Source organism: Medicago sativa, chromosome 6 (genome assembly GCF_051527215.1).
Source record: "Medicago sativa cultivar Bolivia chromosome 6, Bolivia_mono, whole genome shotgun sequence".
In the NCBI taxonomy this organism is placed as follows: Eukaryota; Viridiplantae; Streptophyta; class Magnoliopsida; order Fabales; family Fabaceae; genus Medicago; species Medicago sativa.
The window spans coordinates 71,718,776-71,744,281 of NC_140754.1; the positions used below are offsets into that span (position 1 = coordinate 71,718,776).

A 25,506-nucleotide genomic window follows, 5' to 3' on the forward strand; every position below is an offset into this window, starting at 1 on the left:
CTGACCCAATGGGCATCATCCACTGGGTACCAAATTTGGCCTAGCCCTCCGATGGCTAACTGCACCTTCTGATCGCACGGTGATCCTTTCGTGCGAGGTCTTGTTAATTCAAAGGTAATTGAAACATAAACATTATATTGGTTTCGAGTGTTTCCCAAGGCAATGAAGGCCAAGATTCCTTTAGGTCTACCCTAAAGGTGAGTAAAACACAAGAAGGAGGGTTGAATTGTGTTAGCTTTTTCTTCTTATTAAACTTAGTCCAATGTTCAGAGTGTGATAGAGTTCAGATTCAAGAACAAAGTTCAGAGTCTAATGCAACGGATAATGTAAAAGAGAGAGTGAGAAGAGAAAAACACAAAGCAATTATACAGGTTCTTTCCACAATTTGGAAGTAGTCCTGTCCCCCTTGCACTTCCAAGGAGAGTTCACCAAAATCAGAATAGGATTACAAATGCTCAAGCACACAAGCAAGAGATTTCCAAATACTCAAGCACACAAGCAAGATATTTCCTATGGCCAAGCACAAAAGCAAGAGATTTCTAAACAAACAAAATTACATAGAAAGATATTTGGTTTGAACACATAATATACTATCAGTGATGTTCACAATACAAATCAAAATCAGACTCTTAAGACTCTAGAATTTCTAAGATATGAAAGTTTATAAGAAATTCTAAGTTTTTGATGCACAACAATTTCAGCAGAGCTTTGACACTATCAAAACATTGTTAAGTCTCTATTTATCTTCAAGTCTTCACTCCTTTATATAGAGGTGTGAAAGATACGTTGAAGATTGCCAGCCGATCAAAAGAGTCGTTGTTGAAGCATGATCATTACTAATGATCTGTTGCTTGATTTGGTTAATGTCCTAGGAGGGAATAATTTGAAATCCATTCCTTATTTGGAGAAATAACCAGCATAGACACATCTGTAGCTTGTACTATTGCAGACATGGTAGTGGAGTAGTGGTTGTACAATTGTACTATGTCCTTCTCATGCTCTCTTCAGTGGATAAGCATCCAATGCCTTCTAATTCCTCTGAAATAGTCATTGCTCCAGGCTTCTATTCTTTCTGCAATCTTATGTCTTCAAAGTAACTAACTTAACTAACTCCAGCTTCTTGACTTCAGACTCTGATGGTCTTCAGGTGCTTGATGACGTCAGACTCTGGTAGTCAGCTTTTGATGAATCTTCAGACTCTGATGGTCTTCAGACTTAGACTTGCAACCTAAGCTTCCTTTGCAAATTCCATTGCTTTCTATTGTTCTTTCAGAGCCAATACTTTGATTTAAGACTTACAAATATTTAGTCTTTGGTCCTGCACACTTGAACAAATATTAGCATATCCAATTGACTTTTTAATATCTTGTTATCATCAAAACTTAAGGTGGTAATGTTAAGCATATTTTGTTCCAACGTGCCCATCTATGAATCTTACGAAACTCATAGCACACTCTCTCAATGATTTCTTAGTAGTTCTACAAACGGGCAGCCCTAATCTACGTCTACCTTAGGGTTTCAAGAGAATAGTTCTATTAGGTTATAGCTTTAAGTCGGAAAACTAGGTTCTTGTTTCCCTAATTACTAACCAATTAATTTGTAGCTTCGGTAATGCACCACACGACCCAATGGGTATCATCCACTGGGTACCTACGTCTAGGGTCAACAATTTCTATGCTATCTTTGGCTAGTTAATAATCACTTACTTCCTAGATAGATAATTATCAGTAAAGGGATATAAATATCAAGATATAAGCATCAAATTAGTGATTGAAATATTAGGCCCTGTCATAATCTAAGTACTTAATCTAGGGTTGCACCGCTCACTTCCTAATAATTTTTTTTTGAGAGGATACTTCCAAATAAAACTTAATAGCGAACAAAAGAATAAATCAATGAAATAAATGGCATATTAAATTAAATAAATAGCCAAAAAAAATATACAGAGGTTCATCTTAGAACTCTAACCTAAAAAGATTTAGTTACACATGGTAACGAAAAAACAAATTATTAAAGATAAAAACATACCTTAGAAAATCAAGGAGAAGATAAACTCTCTCCCGAAGCTCCAAAGTAGCCTTCCTCTTGAACTGCCACACTTCAGAACGAGAATTTTTGAATGAGGAAGGCTAGTATTTATAGTGAAGATTTCTAACTGGGTTTGGGCTAAAAACGCGGGCTAAACCCAGAAAAACGAATAAAATGACGATTGCGCCCCCACATTTTTCGATGCTTGGGGCGCATAGCATATGTTTGAGGCGTATATGCCCCTTTGGAAATGCCCTAGGCACATTTTTCATGGCCTAGGCGCATGGTAATGAAATTCCATGCCCTAGGCGCATGCTCTTGTGCTTCTGGACCCAAATTCTTCAATCTTCATCGTTTTTAGGTTTTCGTATTCAAATAACTTGCCTCGGAACTTGGAAACAAACTTCCTTCCTATGTAAAGTCTCCTAAGGCCTCTTGAATCGTCATTCTTTGTCTTCCCAAAGTCTTGACAATTCTTAAGTTGTTCTTGATTTGCCGATTTGCATGATTTCTTCGTGAATTACATCAAAAACCCTCTAAAACTGCTATGTTTCGGGAAAACTAGAATTACAGGCTCAAATATAGAAAACATTACAAAAGTCCCGAAATCATAGGCAATCGTTCTAATACTCCTCCTTTTTGCTGCTAAAAACTATTGAAAATGACTGAAAAACATGCTAAGAATAGCGTAAGATGACCTGCCATCCCAACCAAACTTAAACTGTTGATTGTCCTCAAGTAACGAAAGAAAAAAATATTTTATTCTTTGCATTTTTGTTGGGTATTTGTGTTGGCAGCATTGTTGCTAAAACAAATATCCTTGTTCTGTAAGTTGGAACCAATGTTCCAGCATGTGGTTAGGCAGCTCTGTGAGATGTTGGTTAAAATGTTCCAACATCCTGGCACGGTTCAGTGTGCCTGGGTTTCTGCCTTATCTGTACGCGCGTATTTTATCGTTTAAGGAAACCATATTTCCTTTACTTACTGACCAAGTAACGCGCATATCTTATAAGAATCAGCTGTGGAATATTACTAAAATAGATATTTTATTTTAGGAAATATTTGTTACGATCTGGAATGTTCCTAAATAGGTTCCGACATATTAGGACTTTCCAGAATTGTTTCTGATTCTGTTTTGCAGGTTTGCTGAACCGATCTGCAAGTTTACTGAAGTCCAATGATTATTTAGCCCAAGCTGCTTCAGTATAAAAGGAAGACTTCAAGACCTAATTGCTCATTCAAGCCGTCATACTAAAAAGTTTAGATCTTTAGGGTTTGAGTCTTCATGTATTCTGTTCTTGTGTCGTTTGTGATGCAAGTCTAGAATCTATTGTGTGTTCTTTCTAGTGTCGTGTTAGATACTTATTTAGGACTGGTTTTGTGAGTATTGATACTCTTGTGCATCAAACCGAAGTTGTGAAACAAGGTTTGGTTGTTTGTGTTGGAAGGTAACTTCTAATCTTTTGTGTTTGAGGTCTGATAGGTCACTGGGGCAGTGACTGACCATTAGGATAGTGAGATGGGATCTCAGATCTAGGAGTTCCTAGGTTGAAGTCTAGACGGGTAGGTCCTAGGTCATATAGTGTAAACGAGGAGTTTGCTGAGAGCTATTGAATAAGGACTACACTAGTGGATTTCCTTCCTGGCTTGGTAGCCCCCAGATGTAAGCGTGTTGTGCTGAACTGGGTCAACAAACTTCTTGTGTTCTTTACTTTTCTGCACTTTATTTTCTTGTTTTATTTCTGTTCATCGCATGACGTTGAAACATTAATCGGAACATCGCAAACGTTAAAACATCTGACAGAACATATTAAAACAAGTGCGCTAGAATTTCAATTGGCATCAGAGCAGGCACCCTGCCTGTTTTAGGGTGAGCTCCAGGGAGTACTATTCTAGCACTATGGACAAGGAAGGTGGTTTTGTAAACAGGCCCCCTCTGTTGGATGAGTCCAACTATGATTACTGGAAATCACGCATCAGTGCCTTCCTCAAATCTATTGACAGCAAAACATGGAAGGCAGTTCTGAGAGGTTGGGAACATCCTGTGCAACTTGATGCTGATGGCAACAGGACTGATGTGTTGAAACCTGAAGAAGAATGGAGTGCTGATGAAGATGAATTGGCTCTTGGAAACTCAAAAGCTTTGAATGCTCTATTCAATGGTGTGGACAAAAATATGTTTAGACTAATCAAGCAATGCACTGTGGCTAAGGATGCTTGGGAGATTCTCAAAACTGCTCATGAAGGCACAACTAAGGTAAAAAGTGCTAAAATTCAACTTCTTACCACTAAATTTGAGAATCTGAAAATGTTAGAAGATGAGAGCATTCAGGATTATCACTTAAATATCCTAGACATTGCAAATTCTTTTGAGTCCCTTGGGGAGAAAATCTCTGACGAAAAGCTTGTCAGGAAAATTCTCAGATCTCTACCTAAGTGATTTGACATGAAAGTTACAGCTATAGAAGAAGCTCAGGACATATCTAGTCTAAAGGTTGATGAATTGATAGGATCCCTGCAAAATTTTGAATTAACTGTCAACAGCAAGTCTGACAAAAAGGGGAAAGGTATTGCATTTACTTCTAGTGTGAATGCTGATAATGCACTAGTAGATGTTGAAGATGATGAAGACATGGTAGAGTCTCTGGCACTACTTGGGAGACAGTTCAAGAAGATCTTTAAAAGATTTGACAGAAGGTCCAGATCAAATGGGCAGAACATCCGACCCAACATTGACAGTCAACCAACTAAAGAGAAGATGACAAGACCTGATGAAGTAGATTCTCACTACAAAGGGGTACAATGTCATGAATGTGAAGGCTATGGTCATATCAGAACAAAGTGTGCCACTTTTCTAAAGAAACAGAAGAAAAGTTTTGCTGTGTCTTGGTCAGATGGGGATGACTCAGATGATGAAGTGAAAGCTGAATCTGCTAGTCATGTTTTTGCCTTAGCTGGTAGAATAATGTCAGACACTGAGTCTTGTGAGGAAGAAATGTCTTATGAAGATCTTGCTATATCCTATCATGACCTGATGACCAAAAACAGTGAACTAACACAGAAACTTGAAGAGCAAGCAAGAGAGATTGCACAACTGCAGGATGAAAGGTTTGATAATCTGGCTCATATCTCAGAGCTCAATGATGAACTGTCAAGGTTGAATCTTCAACTGAACCAGATTGATGAACAGACTGGAATGAAGTCTGAAATGAAGTCAGCAGAGTCAATGTTCCAACATTCTGAGGAACATCTGACTAAGAAGAAGTCAAAGATATGGGTTTGTGATCACTGTAGAGAGAAGGGACACATCAGACCCTACTGCTTCAAGCTGAAAGGTGAATTCAAGCATTTCCAGCAGAATCTGTCCAGGAATGGGTGGAACCACAGAAACACCAAGGCTGGTCTGATTGCTCATACATCCCTTAGAGCATTATCTAAAGAAGAATGGTATTTTGATAGTGGCTGTTCAAGACATATGACTGGTGTTGAAACGTATTTGGAGGATGTAAGACCATATGTAACCAGTTATGTCACATTTGGTGATGGAGCTAATGGAAAGATTGTGGGAATTGGAAACCTGATAAAACATGGGTTGCCAAGACTTGATGATGTGCTGCTAGTCAGAGGACTAACTGCAAACTTGATTAGCATTAGCCAGCTGTGTGATCTAGGTCTGAGAGTAAACTTCACCAAACCAGAATGTCAGATCTCAGATGAGAAAGGAGAAGTTCTTATGAGAGGTACAAGATCCAAAGACAATTGCTATTTGTGGGTATCTCAGGAAGAATCATTCATATCAACATGTCTCTTGAGCAAAGAGGAAGATATCAAACTGTGGCATCAAAGGTTGGGACATTTGCATCTGAAAGGGATGAGGAAGGCCATGTCATCTGAAGCCATCAGAGGCTTACCAGATCTGAAGATTGTTGAAGGCAGCATATGTGGTGAATGTCAGATTGGAAAACAAACGAGGATGTCTCATCCAAGGTTGGAACATCAAACAACCTCTCAAGTTCTTGAACTTCTGCACATGGATTTGATGGGACCTATGCAAGTTGAAAGCATTGGTGGAAAGAGGTATGTTCTTGTTGTAGTTGATGATTTCTCTAGGTTCACTTGGGTTAACTTTATTAGAGATAAATCAGACACCTTTGATGTATTTAAAGAATTGTGTACACAATTACAAAGAGAAAAAAGGTGTGGTATTGTTAAAATCAGGAGTGATCATGGAACTGAATTTGAAAACACTAGGTATAGTGAATACTGTGCTGAAGAGGGTATTAAACATGAATTTTCATCACCTATAACACCTCAACAAAATGGTGTGGTGGAAAGAAAGAATAGGACTCTTCAAGAATCTGCAAGAGTCATGCTTCATACTAAACACCTACCATATCAGTTCTAGGCTGAAGCTATGAACACAGCTTGCCACATTCACAACAGGGTGACACTAAGGACTGGTACCACTACAACTCTCTATGAGCTTTGGAAGGGAAGAAAACCTATTGTTAAATACTTTCATGTGTTTGGTAGCAAATGCTATATTTTGTCTGATAGAGATTATAGAAGGAAGATGGACCCTAAGATTGATGAGGGAATTTTTCTAGGGTACTCCACTAACAGCAGAGCCTACAGGGTCTACAATTCTAAAACTGAAACTGTGATGGAATCAATCAATGTAGTGATTGATGATGTGGCTAAAGAGAGGGTTCCTGATGTTGATGATGATGCTGTGACACCTACTAGGGAAACTAATGCACCTACTCAGGTGACTGAGTCTGAACCATGAAAATAATGATACTGAGTCAGATCAAATGTCCACTAAGAAGGGTCCTTCCACACGAGTTCAGAAGAATCATCCATTAGAACTTGTTATTGGAAATCCTGATGAAGGTGTCACAACCAGAAGATCAGTTGGAGTTATTGCCAACTCTTGTTTTATGTCCAAGATTGAGCCTAAAAATGTCAAAGAAGCTCTGACAGATGAGTTCTGGATTGAAGCAATGCAAGAGGAACTAAATCAGTTCAAAAGAAGTGAAGTGTGGGATTTAGTTCCAAGACCTGAAGGTGTAAATGTGATAGGCACCAAGTGGATCTTCAAGAACAAGTCTGATGAACCTGGGATTTTGACTAGAAACAAGGCAAGACTAGTAGCCCAAGGCTACACCCAGATAGAAGGTCTGGATTTTGATGAAACATTTGCTCCCGTGGCTAGACTGGAGTCTATAAGATTACTACTAGGTGTATCTTGTATTCTCAAATTTAAGCTGTTTCAGATGGATGTTAAGAGTGCCTTTCTGAATGGGTACTTGAATGAGGAAGTCTATGTTGAACAACCTAAAGGATTTATTGATCCTAGCTTTCCAAATCATGTGTACAGATTGAAGAAAGCTTTGTATGGATTGAAGCAGGCACCTAGGGCCTGGTATGAAAGACTCACTCAATTTCTTGTAGGTCAAGGGTACAGGAAAGGAGGTACATACAAAACTTTGTTTGTAAAGGATAACAATGGGAGACTGATGATTGCCCAGGTTTATGTTGATGACATTGTTTTTGGTGGAATGTCGAACAAGATGGTTCAACATTTTATTCATCAGATGCAGTCAGAGTTTGAAATGAGCTTAGTTGGTGAATTGACGTATTTTCTTGGTCTTCAAGTTAAACAAATGGAGGATACAATCTTCATTTCTCAGAGTAAATATGCCAAGAACATTGTGAAGAAATTTGGCTTGAATAATGGTGGTCACAAAAGAACTCCAGCTGCAACTCACTTGAAGCTGACAAAGGATGAAGGAGGCATATCTGTTGATCAAAGCGTGTACAGAAGCATGATTGGGAGTTAACTATACCTTACTGCAAGTAGGCAATACATCACCTTTGTTGTAAGTGTGTGTGCAAGGCATCAAGCTGACCCAAAAATGAGTCATCTTACTCAGGTGAAGAGAATTCTGAAGTACATCAACAGCACCAGTGACTATGGAATTTTGTACACATCCTGTGAAGGTACTAAGCTGATAGGATACTGTGATGCTGACTGGGCTGGAAGTGCTGATGACAGGAAAAGTACCTCTGGAGGATGTTTCTTTCTAGGAAATAATCTGATTTCCTGGTTTAGTAAGAAACAGAATTGTGTGTCTTTATCTACTGCTGAAGCTGAATACATAGCAGCTGGGAGTAGCTGTTCTCAACTTGTTTGGATGAAGCAGATGCTGCAGGAGTATAATGTGGAGCAAGATGTTCTGACCTTATACTGTGACAACCTAAGTGCTATCAACATTTCAAAAAATCCTATGCAGAACAAAGCACATTGACATTCGACATCATTTCATCAGGGATCTTGTTGAAGAAAAGGTTGTGACACTTGAGCATGTAGACACAGAGGAGCAACTGACAGATATTTTTACTAAGGTTTTGGATGCTAAACAATTTGAACATCTAAGAGGCAAGTTAGGAATTTGCCTACATGAGGAAGCCTAATCATCTACAGTGTGAGGCGTACTGACAAACTTCTATTTTTGCACGTCTTTGTGATGTGGGGTTGTTTTATCTTGGTTTTCGGGTGTCAAACATTGATTACGTTTGAACCTTTTTAACCTTTGATATCTCATTTTTTCTTGGGAAGGGAAAAAGTAAGCAAAACCCTTGAGAAGCGAGGTCCGGGAGTTGTTTTCGCTACGGGAAGGTGTTAGGCACCCATAACGACTATAGTAACCTATAGGAACCGTCTTTAATTTCTACGCGCGCGCTTTATTTTTAAATGCTATTTGAAAATTGATATTTACACCTAAGGTTTACTAAGTCAAGAATTGGAGGGAGAAGAAAGCGTTTGAATTTTTATTTTATTTGAATTGAAGGAATTTTGTTCCTTGCCTACGTACCCGTTTAAGGGATCAAATCCACCGTAGTTCTCTTCCAAAAATGTTTTTGTTTTTGTTGGTTGATTTTAAGTTTGAAAATGAATTTTGAAGAATGAGAGAAAGAGGCCTCAAGGGCATGAGATTGTAAAAAATGTGAGGTGGAATTAGTCATTTGCAAAATGTGGTCTAAGTATGGTTAAAATTCATTAAAGTTTGATTAAGAAAATAAAAGGAAAATTCAATGGGATTTTGATCCCAAGGTTTATTAAGAAAAATATTTGAGTGAAGTTGGTTCATATATTTTTTTTTGGAAAATTGATTTTTCTAAGTGTAAATCCTAAGCATTCATCTAAACATACAATCCTAAACATACATCTAAACATGCATATTCTAGCTATGTACCTAAAGTGATGTGTGTGCATGTGTCGGTGCTTGTGTCGGTGTACATTATTAGAGTCCATTGTCCTTTACATCATGCCCTAGATACATTCTATGGTCTTGCAAGAAATTTAAAAAAAATGCATAAAAGGAAATTACAAAAGTTCCTAAGTTTTTTACATTCTAAATTTTGCATGAATTAAATTGCAAGAAAAGTAGAGATGAATATGAGATGAAAGAAGCTTATGGGATGCATGAAACATGAGAAGAGATAGTTAGTGGCATAAGGAATAATAGAAATCGAAAATTATAAGCAAGGGAAATGCTAAAACTTGGCAAAGGTTAATGAAATTCCTAACCTAAAAGTGGCAAGATATCCCTAAAACCTATCCTAATGTTAAGACAAGTGCATGACCTATAATCCTCACATCACGTCAACTTTTCTAAAGGCCTTATCACACTAAACAATATGAGGATTAGTAGTACATACTCAAGTCAAGAATTATGATAGGTCTTAGACATGTCTTAGCATTTTATTCACATACAAACACTCATATGACTTATAAAACAAGTAAACTCATACCATATATTCACATGCAGTAACAAACATTCCAAAACAGCAAGAAAACCATTATAAACTCTCACTTCACAAATCATATTCATGTATCATGATTAGGAATCAAGAACATGTACCTTTCACCAATTTTTAATACAAAAACATCACAAAATAACAAGAAACACCTCACATTACTTTTATCAGTTTTTAATATGCAAAGATCATCACAAAAACACTACAAAATTATCAAGAAATATATGTGAAAATTTTTAGAATTTTTAAAGGATTTTTGGACTAAAAAAGGTACAAGAAAATCACATATTTTAACAAAAAATAGTAAACAAATTAAAAAAATGCTACACATATTTTTATCAAGATTAATCACATAAAAGTATCAAAAAAATGTTAAGAAAAATATCAAAAACATATGGAAAAAGAATTATGGAATTTTTATGAGGATTTTAGGCAAGGCAGGGGGTGTAAATACCAACACACAGTGTAAAAATAGCCAAAAAAGTGAAAGAACACGAAATTATCAGCAACATTAGGCCCAAACCCAACACCAATGCTGGATCTGGATCATCCAGATGCCTCAGGGGCCATTGGATTGATCCAGATCTAGCAAACCCTAGATCCAACGGTCTAAACGTAGGGGAACCTGGCAGATCACACCTGGCACATGGACACAACAGATCACCAGCGTACACGTGGCACAACAGCACATCCAAAGGTCAAAACATAAGAGAACACGGTGTGGATCCAGGGACGCGCGCGCGTGTGATGCACAGGCATGGTATAAAAGCAAATTTCAGAGAGAGGCACACATAACACACATACGCTTCTCTCTCTAGGTCACTTTTAGAGAGAGAAGCTCTGCAAGTGATCGAATGGGGAAGATGACCGGAGTTTGCTCCGGTGCGGTGGTTCGCCGGCTGCGCCACCGTACCGGAGCTATTTTTTAGGCTTTTTGAAAATCTTTTTATGCCAAAACGTTCTCCTCATCTTCCTCGTTCCAAATCTAGCCTCCAATTTCGTATATCAAGCCTCTATAACCCTAGATCTACCAGGATCTAATCGGACCAAAACTTGTATTTGAACAAAGAAAGAAGGCGAACGAGCCTACCTGTGAGTTCGGCTTGGAAATTTGAGACGAATTTGGGAAGAAGCTTCAGAGATTCTTCGAATCTTCGTGAAGTATGAATCAATACCTCCCTTGTTCGTGCTTTCTAACCTTCGTGTTCTTTCCTTTCGTCTTTCTGGCTTTTGTATCCTTTCCTCTTCGTATTGCTGGCTTTTTATGTTCTTTGGGAGCTGATTTGAGTTCGTAACAGACTCGAATTTGCGTTTGTTTCTTTGGAATTGATGGAAGTTTGTGTTGAATTCGGATGAACTTGCTTGATTTCTGAGAAATCAGTGATCAATTCGAACGAATTTGGCTTTGATTTGCGATAATCGTGGAAAATTGATGGGTTAGGGTTTGGTGATGATGATTCGGATATGAATGTTCTTGAGATTTTGTTGTTGATTTTCGGTTTTGATCTGTGAAAGGTGGAAAGAGAAAGAGTAATAGTGTTTGTGATGAGTTGTACAACAATGACTGGATCTGAATGATGAGTTGGCCTTTTATAGGCTGACACATGTATGGACCTGGACCAATGGACTGTTGACACATGGCACTAGACTGTAACTAACTTTTGGACTGAACTGCAATTATTAAAAATTAGGGACTGAAATGCAAAATGACACAAAGGACTAAAAAGTAATTAATAATAAAATTGGTAAAAAACGTAATTTGGAAATAACATAAAGTGGAACGATTAAATTGACAAAACGGACTAAAACGAACCAACGACTTAAATGAGGTACTTTAAAGTAACCTCTCTCTGCCGAAATTTCGTGTGAAATGACCAAAATGCCCCTGGGGCTAAAACGACTAAAAATGACTCAGATGCAAATTTTAAAATGGATTTTTAACAGGAAATTAAAGCAAGAGTTTATACAAACACATTAAAAGACTCAGACAATTTTAAGGGATTAAGCAGAGCTTTAACACATGAAAAGACTAAAATGCCCCTAGGGGCAAAACTGACTCAAAATGACTCCAAATGCAACTTTTGAAGTGGATTTTGACATAGAATTGAAATAAGGACTTAATCAAACTATTTGAAAGGACTCAAACAAATTTTTAAAAGACTGAAAGAAATTTTAACATAGGAAATGACTAAAATACCCTTCTATGTGAATTTTGTAAATAATATTGAAATAAAATGCAGAGAAAGATGTAATTGATCAGAGACAGTTCAAATGACTTGAAATGCAAGAAAAGAAGAATTGAGTTAGTATTTTTAGGTCCAAAATTAGGGTATAACAGGGGTATACAATCAATGATGTACTCTTGATGCTCTGAACATTTTTATTTGGCATATTTTGTGGCTAAAAAGGGGGAGAAAAATGATGTTTCCTTGACTATACTCCCTATCTGTATATGTATGTATCTGTAATATGCTTGTATTTTGTATATGCCTGAATGATATTACTGCGCCTGCTATTCTATGTTGTTGCATTTCTTTTGCAAACCATTTCAGGTTTGTGTGTAGATGTTGGCTCTCATGTTGCAACATCTTGATGGTTTGCTAGGTCTTCATGTTAATCTGAGAATCTGTCTCAGTAATTTTGGTTTGTACATGTGCCTTGCTGACATTCTCTGATATGTTGGGACATGTCTATGAAGACTGGTGTAGATGTTAGCACTTGTGCTAGAACATCTCTGTGCTTCTAAGATTCTGGTTCTCTCAGATGCTGTACATGTTCCCTGCAAACGTTCTATACAAGGTCGGAACATGTCTATGAGACTCTGTGCAGATGTTGGCACTTTCGCTGCAACATCTTGGTGTAATTCTGAGAATTTATTTTTCTTAGGATTCTTAGTGTACATGTTTCCTGCTACTTCTTTATATTATGGAACATGTCTGAATGACTTCTTAAAGTCAAGTTGTTGTGTGTGTCCTTTGATAGGTCTGCTAGCATGTGTTTGCTGATAATTTGCTAGCTTGAGAATATTCCTAGAATGTCTTATGTCCAGATCCTGAATCTTTTATGTCTATGCATTAGGAGTTTATCTGTTCAGATTTTCTGTATGCATGTATTCAGGGGGAGTAATGGAATATTCCTGTAAGTAGTCACTCATGAGATATTATATTCAGGGGGAGTGATACTTCTATGTGTGCTTGTGATTGAACCAAGCTGGGTGAAGGATGTTGAGTCAGAAGTTTAAACATCTGTATCTATCACATGTAAGTTTGGGAATTTGTGTTTCCTGACTTCTTTATGCTGTTGGTGATAGTTATCTGAAGGCATCCTAGTCTGTCACATGTAAGTGTAGGAATTTAGGTTTTTGTGCTTCTATGGTTGGTGAGTGACAGTACTCTGTAGGTATGGGAAATTTATTTTTTCCCTTGCCTCTATGTGTGGCAGGTTCTCCTGTCTGATGTGCTAAAGGGTGTTGGAACATCCTATGTATGTAGCATCGGAACTTGATTTTCCTTTGCTCTTGAGAGATCTTGCTTCTCTCCACTTCTGTGTTGGAAGTTATCTTCCTTGACTGTAGCATTGGAATTTATTTTTCCTCTGCTCTTGAGAGAAACTGGTTCTCTCTTCATCTTCTGTACAAGAACTTATGTTCCCTAATTGTAGCTTAGGAATTTATTCCTCAGCTCTTGAGACTATGCTACTGATCTGATCCGCTGTTGCATGTCTCTGATCCAGTGTAATACCTCTGTCAGCTTATGCTGAGATTGAAGATACGTGAGGTATTCTATGTATGCACACTTTCTGCTTTCTCTAGAGTGATACTATCTGCTACTTCTTCTTCTTGAATATGTGTTCGTGATGACTTGAGGAAGTGTATCTATGGTGTCTCTTTGGATTCTGTGTGCTAGCTGTTTCTTCATTGGTGTGTGCTCATGCTCTTGAAGGAACGGTATCTTTGTATCCCTCTGTTACATAAGTATTGGCCTTGATTTGTTTTAGCCAAAAATTTGCCAAAGGGGGAGATTGTTGGGTATTTGTGTTGGCTGCATTGTTGCTAAAACAAATATCCTTGTTCTGTAAGTTGGAACCAATGTTCCAGCATGTGGTTAGGCAGCTCTGTGAGATGTTGGATACAATGTTCCAACATTCTGGCACGGTTCAGTGTGTCTGGGTTTCTGCCTTATCTGTACACTCGTATTTTATCGTTTAAGGAAACCATATTTCCTTTACTTACTAACCAAGTAACACGCATATCTTATAAGAATCAGTTGTGGAATATTACTAAAATAGATATTTTATTTTAGGAAATATTTGTTACGATATGGAATGTTTCTAAATAGGTTCCGACATACTAGGACTTTCCAGAATTGTTTTTGATTCTGTTTTGCAGGTTTGCTGAACCGATCTGCAAGTTTACTGAAGCCCAATGATTATTTAGCCCAAGCTGTTTCAGTATAAAAGGAAGACTTCAAGACCTAATTGCTCATTCAAACCGTCATACTAAAAAGTTTAGATCTTTAGGGTTTGAGTCTTCATGTATTCTGTTCTTGTGTCGTTTGTGATGCAAGTCTAGAATGTATTGTGTGTTCTTTCTAGTGTCGTGTTAGATACTTGTTTAGGACTGGTTTTGTGAGTATTGATACTCTTGTACATCAAACCGAAGTTGTGAAACAAGGTTTGGTTGTTTGTGTTGGAAGGTAACTTCTAATCTTTTGTGTTTGAGGTCTGATAGGTCACTGGGGCAGTGACTGACCATTAGGATAGTGAGATGGGATCTCAGATCTAGGAGTTCCTAGGTTGAAGTCTAGACGGGTAGGTCCTAGGTCATATAGTGTAAACGAGGAGTTTGCTGAGAGCTATTGAACAAGGACTACACTAGTGGATTTCCTTCCTGGCTTGGTAGCCCCCAGATGTAAGCGTGTTGTGCTGAACTGGGTCAACAAACTTCCTGTGTTCTTTACTTTTCTGCACTTTATTTTCTTGTTTTATTTCTGTTTATCGCATGATGTTGAAACATTAATCGGAACATCGCAAACGTTAAAACATCTGACAGAACATATTAAAACAAGTGCGCTAGAATTTCAATTTTTTTCAGGAAAAACATACCTTTCCGGGAGTTGTACTTAGGACATCATCCATCGCATTTATAGCAGATCAACAACTAGCTTACCACAGTACATTCAAGTGGACCAGGCTTCATAAAAGTAACCTATATTGACAACTATACTCTTTCTCATGATACATGTATGTATCTCCTAAAGCCCGTAGGGCTGGTCATGACATTTTCCCACTCCATTCGTCACATGAATGTACCTTGCTATAAATTTGAAGAAATTCTAAACAGACAGTCAAAATCAGATTATTTACACACTTGGAGGACTTGGAGATTTATAACTTGGCTTAGGTTATGGGTGGATATATTTGGGAAAGTAGGTTAAAAAAGAAACTTGGAGTTAGTTTACTAACCCAAGGATTCCTACTAAAACATTACTGCACCGCCATCCTTCCTTCCTTGGTTCTATCTAAATGGGTAAAACAGTAGAACTATTTGTCTTTTTATTTTTGACAGAAAGATACTTTTTTTTTAAGAGATCATTTTTTGGCTCTTGATTTTTTTTTTTTTTTTTTTGTAGATCCATGGTTATCTACATTTTTTCATTTTTCTCTTTTCTGACAAATGTGTTCTACTGTTACCCCACCCCAAACATAATATGTTGCTAATTCCAAAGAGCAACCCCAAACTTAGTTTCAAAACATGTGCAGTCATAAAAAATATACCTATCTAACTCTAAGTGAAATCAAACAGGGTTCTTGTAAAATGTAGGATTGTGACGTAATTCATCACTAATAAAGAAAAGAACTTTCATCTGGAGGCTCAAAATGGTTTTACAATGGATAATAAGAATATTAAAAAGGGTGGCTTGAAAGGCTCAAGGTACCAAAGGAAATTTCCTCGTGTGTATAATAACCTAATCGATCGTCCGTAAAGAACGGCCACAAATTCAAGCAAAAATAGCATTCATATGGAACACTCATAATATGTATATTAGAAATATTTAAGTATCTAACAACTTAGAATGGATATGGAAATATTTGGCTCTGAATCTCACCAGTTATGCTATTAAGAAAAGAGTTGGTGATCCTATAAGTACCTTTACTAGCAAGCCCTAAAAATTTACCTCCTATGGCGGAAGAAGGAAATTGTGCTCTTGAATGTATGAAACTAGCCTCTACCTTAAATGCTTTGAAATGAATACCTAAGACTAAAACAAATTTAAGCATAAAAGGAAAGGTTGTAAATGAATACTTGAAAGAAAAAGCAATAGAAAAAATACAGAAATTGATTAGTCAGATCATATTAGCTTAGCAAAAATAAAAACGAGGAAAATAAAAATAATGGGTTGCCTCCCTTTCCGCGCTTGTTTAACGTCTGAGTCCCGACGGTTAATAGGTTGCCTCCTATTCAGCGCTTCTTTTGAGTTAGGACAAAACTTATGCACAATGCTATAAGTGCAGTTTTTGCTGTTCCCCAATCAAAATATGACACCTGTATTAAATTTCCACATCATTTAAGTTAACCCCTTAATAGTTAACGTCCGTTTTCTCTCCCCTGTTTCGTGCCTTCCTAATTTCTCTCCCTCCATCAGTTTCGCGAAATCAGCAATTCCAAAACTTTCTATTTTAGATACCATTAAAAATTAGTGAAATTAAGTAGAAATCAGCAATTCCAGTTTCTAGAAGAAGAAGAAGGTGTTCGTGGTGCAACCTTTACTTTTTTTCTTAACCTACTTATGAGATCATTAAGAAATCGTTCATGAAGAAAATTGAAACTTAAAGGGTATTCAATTGTTGAAAGTTTTGCATCTTTAAAGGGAAGTTATACTGTGAGTGGAGTTGAAGAAGTGGAATTGTCTTTGGATTTGGAAATTTAGAAACTATGAATAACAGAATTTTCAGATTTTGTGTGATACATAGAATGCAGACTTGGTTATGCTCCATTGAAGTGTTCTGAAGTTTAGTTAGCATCTTTTTATGATTCTTCTTCAAATTTTCCTTACAACACACATGTCTCATTTAAGCTTCGAAGCATTAGAGAGGATTCATGAAACTAACTCTTTGAGAACTGAGTTTTGGGAATGATTTTTATTTATTTTTCTTTTTGAAAATGTGATCCTTTTCAAAATGTTGTGAAAACACTCGATTGATGCATATATAAGGTATGTGGCACCGACACTTTCGATTGAAGAAGTGTCTGGCTTTCAACACACGTTGGTGTATAACACGTGTCGATGTTGGTGTACAATGTATTCCGGTATCTGACAGGACAACGACATGTGTGCTTACATTTAATTTGTCCGCAGACGTAAAGCTCAATATATTCTCATATTGCTCGAATCAATTAAGTGTTGCACATCCTTTCTTTTAAATACTTAAACAATGATTTGGTTGTTGCACATCACTCCAGGGAAAGGGAAAATAAGTTGATTGTATTTATGAACCAAACTACAAAGCAAGAAACTATTTAAAAGGTTCGGAATGCTCTCACTACAACCAATGATTTTATCAAAAGAAGTCAAGAAAATAACAAAGAACATGAAATCTGAAACCTGAATAGCATGGCATATGGGCACATACGATTATAATATTGATAAATAAAAAATGAAATAATAAATAAAAGGATAACAAACAAAGAAAGAAAATTTTAACCCCTATGACTAAAGAGCACGTGCTTGGTTCATGATGAGGAGAACGCATTGCATATCCATATATATCCATCATTCTAAAGCTCAATTGAAATAAAAAATCATGGTCTCAATTTTGTTTTTGCAAAAGAAAAATCATATTAATAAGGTGCACTAAAATTCATAGTAATCACACTGTTATTGGGGTTGGCAGTGAAACTTTCTGCTAGTTGTGTATTGTAGGCTGCATTTTTAAGGCGAGGAAGCAACTTTAGACTGTTTTTCTGCATTTTCTTCATCAGTCTGCAGCCAATTCTTTTTGTAGTTTGAATGTGTTGATGATCGTCTTTTCTTTTCTTTCTACAGCGGAGAATTTGTGGGAGTCTCAATCACCACTAATGGTATGGGGTCAGTAGCGATTCGAGGTTGTACTTGGGGTTTGGAGGGTCTTATTTTTTGGAGTTTCGACCCTCTACCTGATCGTAGCAGAGCTGCATTCTTAGTACAGCTGCATCACCTTCTTATTTACCTCATATTTAAGAATTTTATTTAGCTGGTGTATTAAGAAACTAAGCTTATAAAAAGGCATGAAGCAACCATTGTGTAGTATCAATGTTGTGAATGAAAATATAATGTTGTAAAATCTCTTCTTCTCTGTTCTTTCTCTGCTACATAGTTAGTGTGTGTAATTTTGTGTGATTTATGTCCCATTGATATCAAAATAAACCAATGGAAAACAAGCAAATTAAATGGAATGGTTATGATTGTTGCTGCCTTTCTTAATGTCAAACCAATTTCATTACTAATAATATTATGCACTAGTATACCTTTCCCTACTAAACAATGGTCTCAAATGCTAAATAAAAAATTAATTGGTACAAAACTCTTTTCAATGCACGTAAATAATAATAATAATAAGACAGTATCTAAGTCTCAATGGATACAGAAAAAAACAAATATAATATATGTAATATGTAGTCAAACATCTTCCAATCTTCGGATTAGCGTGAAGAACCATATCAATTGGTCTCCTTGTTTCCACCCCATGAAGACAAGCCATCATGTAAGCTAAATTCCTACACCAACAAAAAATATACCACTGATTAAAAAAATTTGCTTGTAATGAGTGTTGACAACATTAGTGATAAAGCATTGAGTGCTTAAAATACCAAAGGACTTGGTTGAAATTGAAACTCAGCAGATGGTGCCTGAGGCTCTACATTTGTTGAGTTAAGCATGCGACTTTGACTCAGATGCTTTTGTCCATGATAAGCATCGGTAGAATGACCAAATTCTTCCCCGTGTTCTCCATTTTCGTTATTCATGTCATTAGCCTACATTTGAAGGGGATATGATGAGTATGACACACATATAAAGCTGAACAAAAAAAATAATCTGCAAGTACAAAAAAGAAAAATAAATTGTGTGATGAATAATCCAACCCGTGATGTACTAATACTGGCTGCTTCTAGATCTTGATATGTATGTGAAAATGGAAAATTCTGCACATACAACAATCAAAAACATATTTAATTTAATAGATAAAGTATTGAACAAAATAATTTATACTCAAACAAAGAAATATGAGTTACTATTATGTAGTACCTGCATAATTGGCATGATGGTTGAATAATTTTGTGTCACATGACTACGCTTGTGAGTGCCTTTGCTTCTTTTGTATTTTTTCTCCACACAACTCTTAGGCCTGCCTTTTATGCGTGATTTACCATCCTTCTTTTTTATACCCATGGCTTTTGATACAGTGGTAATATCATCTGTTACTATCTCATTGGTTTGACTATTTACCTCACCAAGATTTGTTGTTGATGTGGAAGATCTTTTGCTTAAGATTTTATCAACTTCAATGCTAGCTTCCATCAATTTTCTTGCTAAAACTGCTGAAGCATCTCCATCTTCAGCAGCCTTGCTTGATATTCCTACTGCAGTGCGACATAGATCTTTGAAGCGATTTGCCACAACTATCTTTGGATCTTCTTTGATAATTTGTCCCTTACTGTCTAGCACACATCCACTCCGAGCTTGTTTAGTCCACCTCTTCAATATGTACTTTTGGGGAATAACTATTATATTTGGATGATTAAGTACTCGAAGAGCATGACAACAAAGGATTCCAATGAATTGAAAAAGTCGACAACTGCACTCAACACTTTGATCTTCAGAGTTAAAGGTAACTTTATGCTGCCTCATGTCCCTGAAAAAACTTACTACATATTCATATAATTGCAAGTTTTTAGAGCAGTTGTTCAAAAGAAGATTACAAGACTTTTCATATTCTCCACGAACTAGAGAAAAGATAACTGGTGTGTAGATATCTCTAGCAGTTTTGAGTAACATGATATCCATATTCAATGCAGGCATCTTCTGGCTCATTTCATATTTAGACTCTATCTCCTTATAACGCATGTCATTTATCAATCTTTCTAAGTGTGTGAAAAATTCTAACACATTATAAGTGGACTTCATGTAAAGTCGTAAACGACCATTGAAGCTCTCACTTAATTGTGTTGTTGTAGCACCAGCTGAAAATGTGTTTCACCCATATACTAAAGCCCATTTTTCTTTTTTCTTATAGAGATCTTGCATCCATTTATTTTGGTGAAGGTCGTGCTTTTCAAGTAACGAATTCCAAGCTGCAAGAAAGTCATCCTCATATTCAAAATCATAAATGCAACTTCTCAAATCCATAGCAAAAGAATCTGATCTCTGAAAGGCATGATTAAGATTCTTAAGTGCATTCTGAAATAAATGCCACAAGCATAAACGATGATATGTTTCACTTTCAGGAAAAACCTCTGAAATTGCTTTTGCCATGGCAGCATCTTGATCTGTGAAAATTGTCTTCGGCTTTTTTCCACACATTGCCTTAAGAAAAGTTTTAAACAACCACTCAAATGATGCTGCAGTTTCATCGTATAACAATGCTGCACCGAATATCACACTTTCTCTATGATGGTTGAATCCAATAAAAGGAGCAAATGGTCGTAGATTCTTATTAGTGCGGTATGTTGTATCAAAACATACTACATCCCCAAAATAAACATAATCCAAAACCATTTTAGCATCTGCCCAGAAAATGTTTGTGATTTGATTATCAACATCAAGTTGAATATCATAAAAGAATGATTGATTCTCTGTTTGCTTTGCTTTAAAATAATGAAGCAAAGTATATGCTTCACCTTCCTTCATTTCCTTCATCCTCTTGGCAGTTAAATGATTTCTAATATCTTTAGAAGTGCAACCAACATTCTCCCTCCCTCCAACGTATTGACTCATAAACTCAAAAATCAATTTTTGACGTATACCAGATCGATTTGCCATTTCTACCTCAGCTGCTTGAGCAGCAGAAACCCTCCTTTGTGATGGTAATTTATGCTTACTTATAGGGGATGCAAGCTCATGATTATGGTCTTTTCTGAAAGATGTAACACCATATTTTCCACTTGATTCCCGACTAATGACAACATGTGCTAAACATCCAGTTCTGATATCCTTACGAGACACTTTTTCATCATATTCTTTGATCCTCTTAAAACCTTCTTTAAAACAAACAAACTTTCGAGACATCACAGTTTCATTATCTAATTTGCTTTTGTTTCTCCAATCTTTTCTAATGCTAAAACCAACAAAGCCAGCATATAAATTATAAAATCTATATGCATGGTCTTCGGTATCAAACTCCATGCCAACATATGGGATTATATCTTCTTCAGTTAGTTCATGCTCAAGATTATCATTCCCTTTAATTGTGAATAAGAAAATATATAAATTTAATGGTTAAATCATCGGCTCAATCTATTATAAACAAGCATTCGGCAAACATATTATAAGAAAAAGCAATACGTAAACATTTAACATGAACGTAGGTTTTTTTCTAGTTTGGTAGATAAAGCTTCAATGTTACTATTATTATGAATTTAAACGTTGTTATAAATTACAATTATAGTGTTATTATTAAAGGTGTAGTTATGTCTCTATGAACCCTTTGTTTTCTTGTAGTGTGTGTTATTCTATGACAGTACCAACATAAACAACTATAACTAGAACAATGCTTTATTATGTTATCAATTTGTACCATCTCTAACCTACTGACCAACTCCTATCTATCAATTTCTAAGTATCTTCTCCTAAAAATATTTAAAAACATTGAATATAATTTAAATAGAAAAATACATACCATTAGAATTCATATTTACTGGAGGTTTATCGCCACTCCCTAATGGTTCATTGACATTGCTTGCAATGAAATTTGAATTTTCCATCTTGGAGTACCTTCTTGAACTAAAAAAACAATGGTCTGAAGCAATTGTTCATGGATACATGAAACAAAGAGGATTTGGAATTGGTGGCTTCAAAGAGATAAAAGATGGGTGCAAGAATTAGAGAGACAGAGGGAAGAGGAACGATGCGTGTGCAAGAACAAGGTTTAATGTCACTGATTGTTCATGGGTACATGAAAAGAAGATGATTTTGAATTGACAGTTTCTTGAAGCGCTAAACATTAAGGCACGAAACTGATGGAGGGAGAGAAATTAGGAAGGCACGAAACAGGGGAAAGAAAACGGACGTTAACTATTAAAGGGGTTAACTTAAATGATGTGGAAATTTAATACAGGTGTCATATTTTGATTGGGGAACAGCAAAAACTGCACTTATAGCACTGTGCATAAGTTTTGTCCTTTGAGTTATTAGCTTGACGAAATAGGTTGCCTCCTATTCAGCGCGTGTTTAGCGTCCCGAGCCTGACGGATATGTCTAAGTGTCTTGTTCAGGCCCTTGAGTAGCTGATTTTTCTCTCCAGCTACCTAGGCCTGCCATATAATCTCGCAGATGCATTACTTCCTTGATTGGAACCTTTGCCATCCATCTAGTCTGGTCCTTGATCTCAACACGATTGTTCTTGCATATGCGGTTTATTTCGAAACGCCCATACCAAGCCTTATGTACAAGAGTAGGTGGGTTGAAAAGCTCATGGGATTTGATCATAACTCTATCCCTCCTTCTGAAAGTGTTCTTATGTTTGACTTTGCTTCGAACCTGACTTGTCGGATCTCCTCTTGTGGATCTTTCTTCAAGTTTACAAATGGTCGTCCTCCGGTTGATTTTCTTGTTGTTCGTTTAGTTCTTGCCATGTTGATCCTCTTCTTTAGTTTTGGTACCTTCAAGAAGTTAATACAACAATACTTTATGACAACAAGTTTTCAATTGGTGAGTTTGATTTAGACCTACTTCTTATGATGTAAAATTGATTTATAATTATAATTGATTTTAGTTTTTAACTTTTATTCACTTAGACTCAACTGACTCGATTGTTTTCTAAATGCAGACACGATCTAAATTAACTATTAAAGTTAATACCTAATGACACTACTAATTAAAACCTAAGACTCTATTACTAATACTAAATGCTAATCCTAATCCTAAATGCAAAATTTAAATGAATGACTGTAAATAATTAACCTAATTAAACTAGACTCTATCTAATGTAGATATTATAACAACTTGTTATTTTTACTACGACTCCCTAAATAAAATGAGAACAATAAAATAAAACCTAAACTAAGACTCTAGAAAAAATAAAAATAAAAATAAAAATGAACATAAACGAATGGGGTTAGTTCCTAAATGGGAAAAACAAAAAAGAAGAATAAAAATGTTAGTACTAGATGGAAACAATAAACTAAATGGAAAACTAAAAATTAAACTATGTTAGTAATAACTAGACTCAAAATAAAAATGAAAATGACTCAACTAGGACTAAACATTTTTGAATTTTTGAATTTTTTTTGTTGGTATTTTTGAATTTTTGAAAACAGAAAAATAAAATGCGGAAAGATAAATAAAAATAAGTAATTCAAATTGTTATGTCGAAAATATTAACAATCCCCGGCAGCGGCGCCAAAAACTTGATGTCACGATTAACGTGTTCCTTTAATTTAATGGCAAGTGTACCAGTCGTATCATCAAGTAATAAAGTGATAAGTAGAGTATTGTATCAACATGGATTGTCCTTTCGTTCGAACAATTCTTGTTACTTATTTTTGTAAGTTTGAAGGTATAAAAGTTAGGTTGCAATTTTTATCTATTTGCAACAAAACAAGTTTACCTGTTTTGATTGCAGAAAATTAAGCAGTGGTTAGGATTCTTCGAATCCCCTCTGTATATATGTTGTTGGGTAATAAGTAATATTAATGTCGCGTTTATTTATCTTAGGTAGACTATGCAAGTGATGAGGCCGTTGGGAGTTCCTACTCAGGTAAGGCACCACCTGACCTAATGGGCATCATCCACTGGGTACCTAATTGAAACATAAACTTTATATTGGCTTTCTAGTGTTTCCCGAGGAAATGGAGGCCAAGGTCCCCTTAGGTCTGCCCATCTATGGATCTTAGGACACTCATAGCACACTCTCTACTCTTTCTTAGTAGTTCTACAAACGGGCAGCCCTAATCTACGTCTACCTTACTAAGGGTTTCAAGAGAATGGTTCTATTAGGTTATAGCTTTAAGTCGGACATCTAGGTGCTTGTTTCCCTAATTACTAACTAGTTAATTCATAGCTTCGGTAATGCACCACACGACCCAATGGGATCATCCACTGGGTACCTACGTTTAGGGTCAACAATTCCTATGGTATCTTTGGCTAGTTAATAATCACTTACTTCCTAGATAGACAGTTATCAATAAAGGGATATAAATATAAAGATATAAGAATCCAATTAGTGATATAAATAATAGGCCCTGTCACAACCTAAGTACCTAATCTAGGGTTGCGCCTCTCACAGAAATAAAACTACTTCGTAATAATACTTAATAACGAACAAAAGAATAAATAAATAAAATAAATGACATATTAAATTAAATAAATATCCAACAAAAATATATAGAGGTTCATCTTAGAACTCTAACCTAAAAAGATTTAGTTACACATGGTAACTAAAAACAAATTACTGAAGATAAAAACATACCCTAGAAAATCAAGGATAAGAAAGACTCTCTCCCGAAGCTCCAAAGTAGCCTACCTCTTGAATTGCCATAGTTTCGAACGAGAAATTCTGAATGAGGAATGCTAGTATTTATAGTGGAGATTTCTAACTGGGTTTGGGCTAAAAACGCGGGCTAAACCCAGAAAAATAAATAAAATGACGATTGCGACCCCGCATTTTGTGATGCTTGGGGTGCATGGCATGTGCTTGAGGCACATATGCCTCTTTGCAAATTCCCTAGGCGCTTTTTGCTTGCCCTGGGTGCATGGTAATGAAATTTCATGCCCTAGGCGCATGCTCTTGTGCTTCTGGGCCCAAATTCTTTGATCTTCGTCATTTTTAGGTTTTCATCTTCAAACAACTTGCCTCGGAACTTGAAAACAGAATTCCTTCCTATGTAAAGTCTCTCAAGGCCTCTTGAATCTTCATTCTTTGTCTTGCCAGAGTCTTGACAATTCTTTAATTGTTCTTGATTTACCGATTTGCATGATTTCTTCGTGAATTACTTCAAAACCCCCCTAAAATTGCTATGTTTCGAGAAAACTAGAATTACAGACTCAAATATAGAAAACATTATAAAAGTCCCAAAATCGTAGGCAATCATTCTAATAGTCCTCCTTTTTGCTGCTAAAATCTATTGAAAATGACTGAAAAACATGTTAAGAATAACCTAAGGTGACATGTCATCAAAATGCCTCCACATGAAGTGACATTACCATTTGTTGATCCATTAGTATTACATTTGGTCCAGTTTGGTGATGGAGGCTGCAAAATGACTTCATTCACTTGAGGAGCTTTTGGGGCATGTAGAGTAACATTAAACTTCCTCAGGAGCATGAAATTTGATATGTTTGCATAAGCTTTGTTCTTTGATAGATTACCTAATAGAGCAGTTTGAGACAAAATAGTAGCAATTGAAGTTTTCCATGGTATTTTCTTGTTTTGGAATCTCAATTGATTCCTTGCAAACCA

At 36.2% G+C, this 25,506-nt stretch overlaps 3 pseudogenes; 2 read left to right on the forward strand and 1 right to left on the reverse strand.

Moving 5' to 3' along the window:
- Positions 1-3,928: 3,928 nt before the first annotated feature.
- On the forward strand, positions 3,929-6,433 carry LOC146916661 (uncharacterized; annotated as a pseudogene).
- A 1,513-nt stretch (positions 6,434-7,946) lies between these two features.
- LOC146916662 (secreted RxLR effector protein 161 pseudogene) lies at positions 7,947-8,339 on the forward strand (annotated as a pseudogene).
- Positions 8,340-19,100: 10,761 nt separating this feature from the next.
- Positions 19,101-20,840, reverse strand: LOC146916663 (protein FAR1-RELATED SEQUENCE 5-like; annotated as a pseudogene).
- Between the last annotated feature and the right edge of the window lie 4,666 nt (positions 20,841-25,506).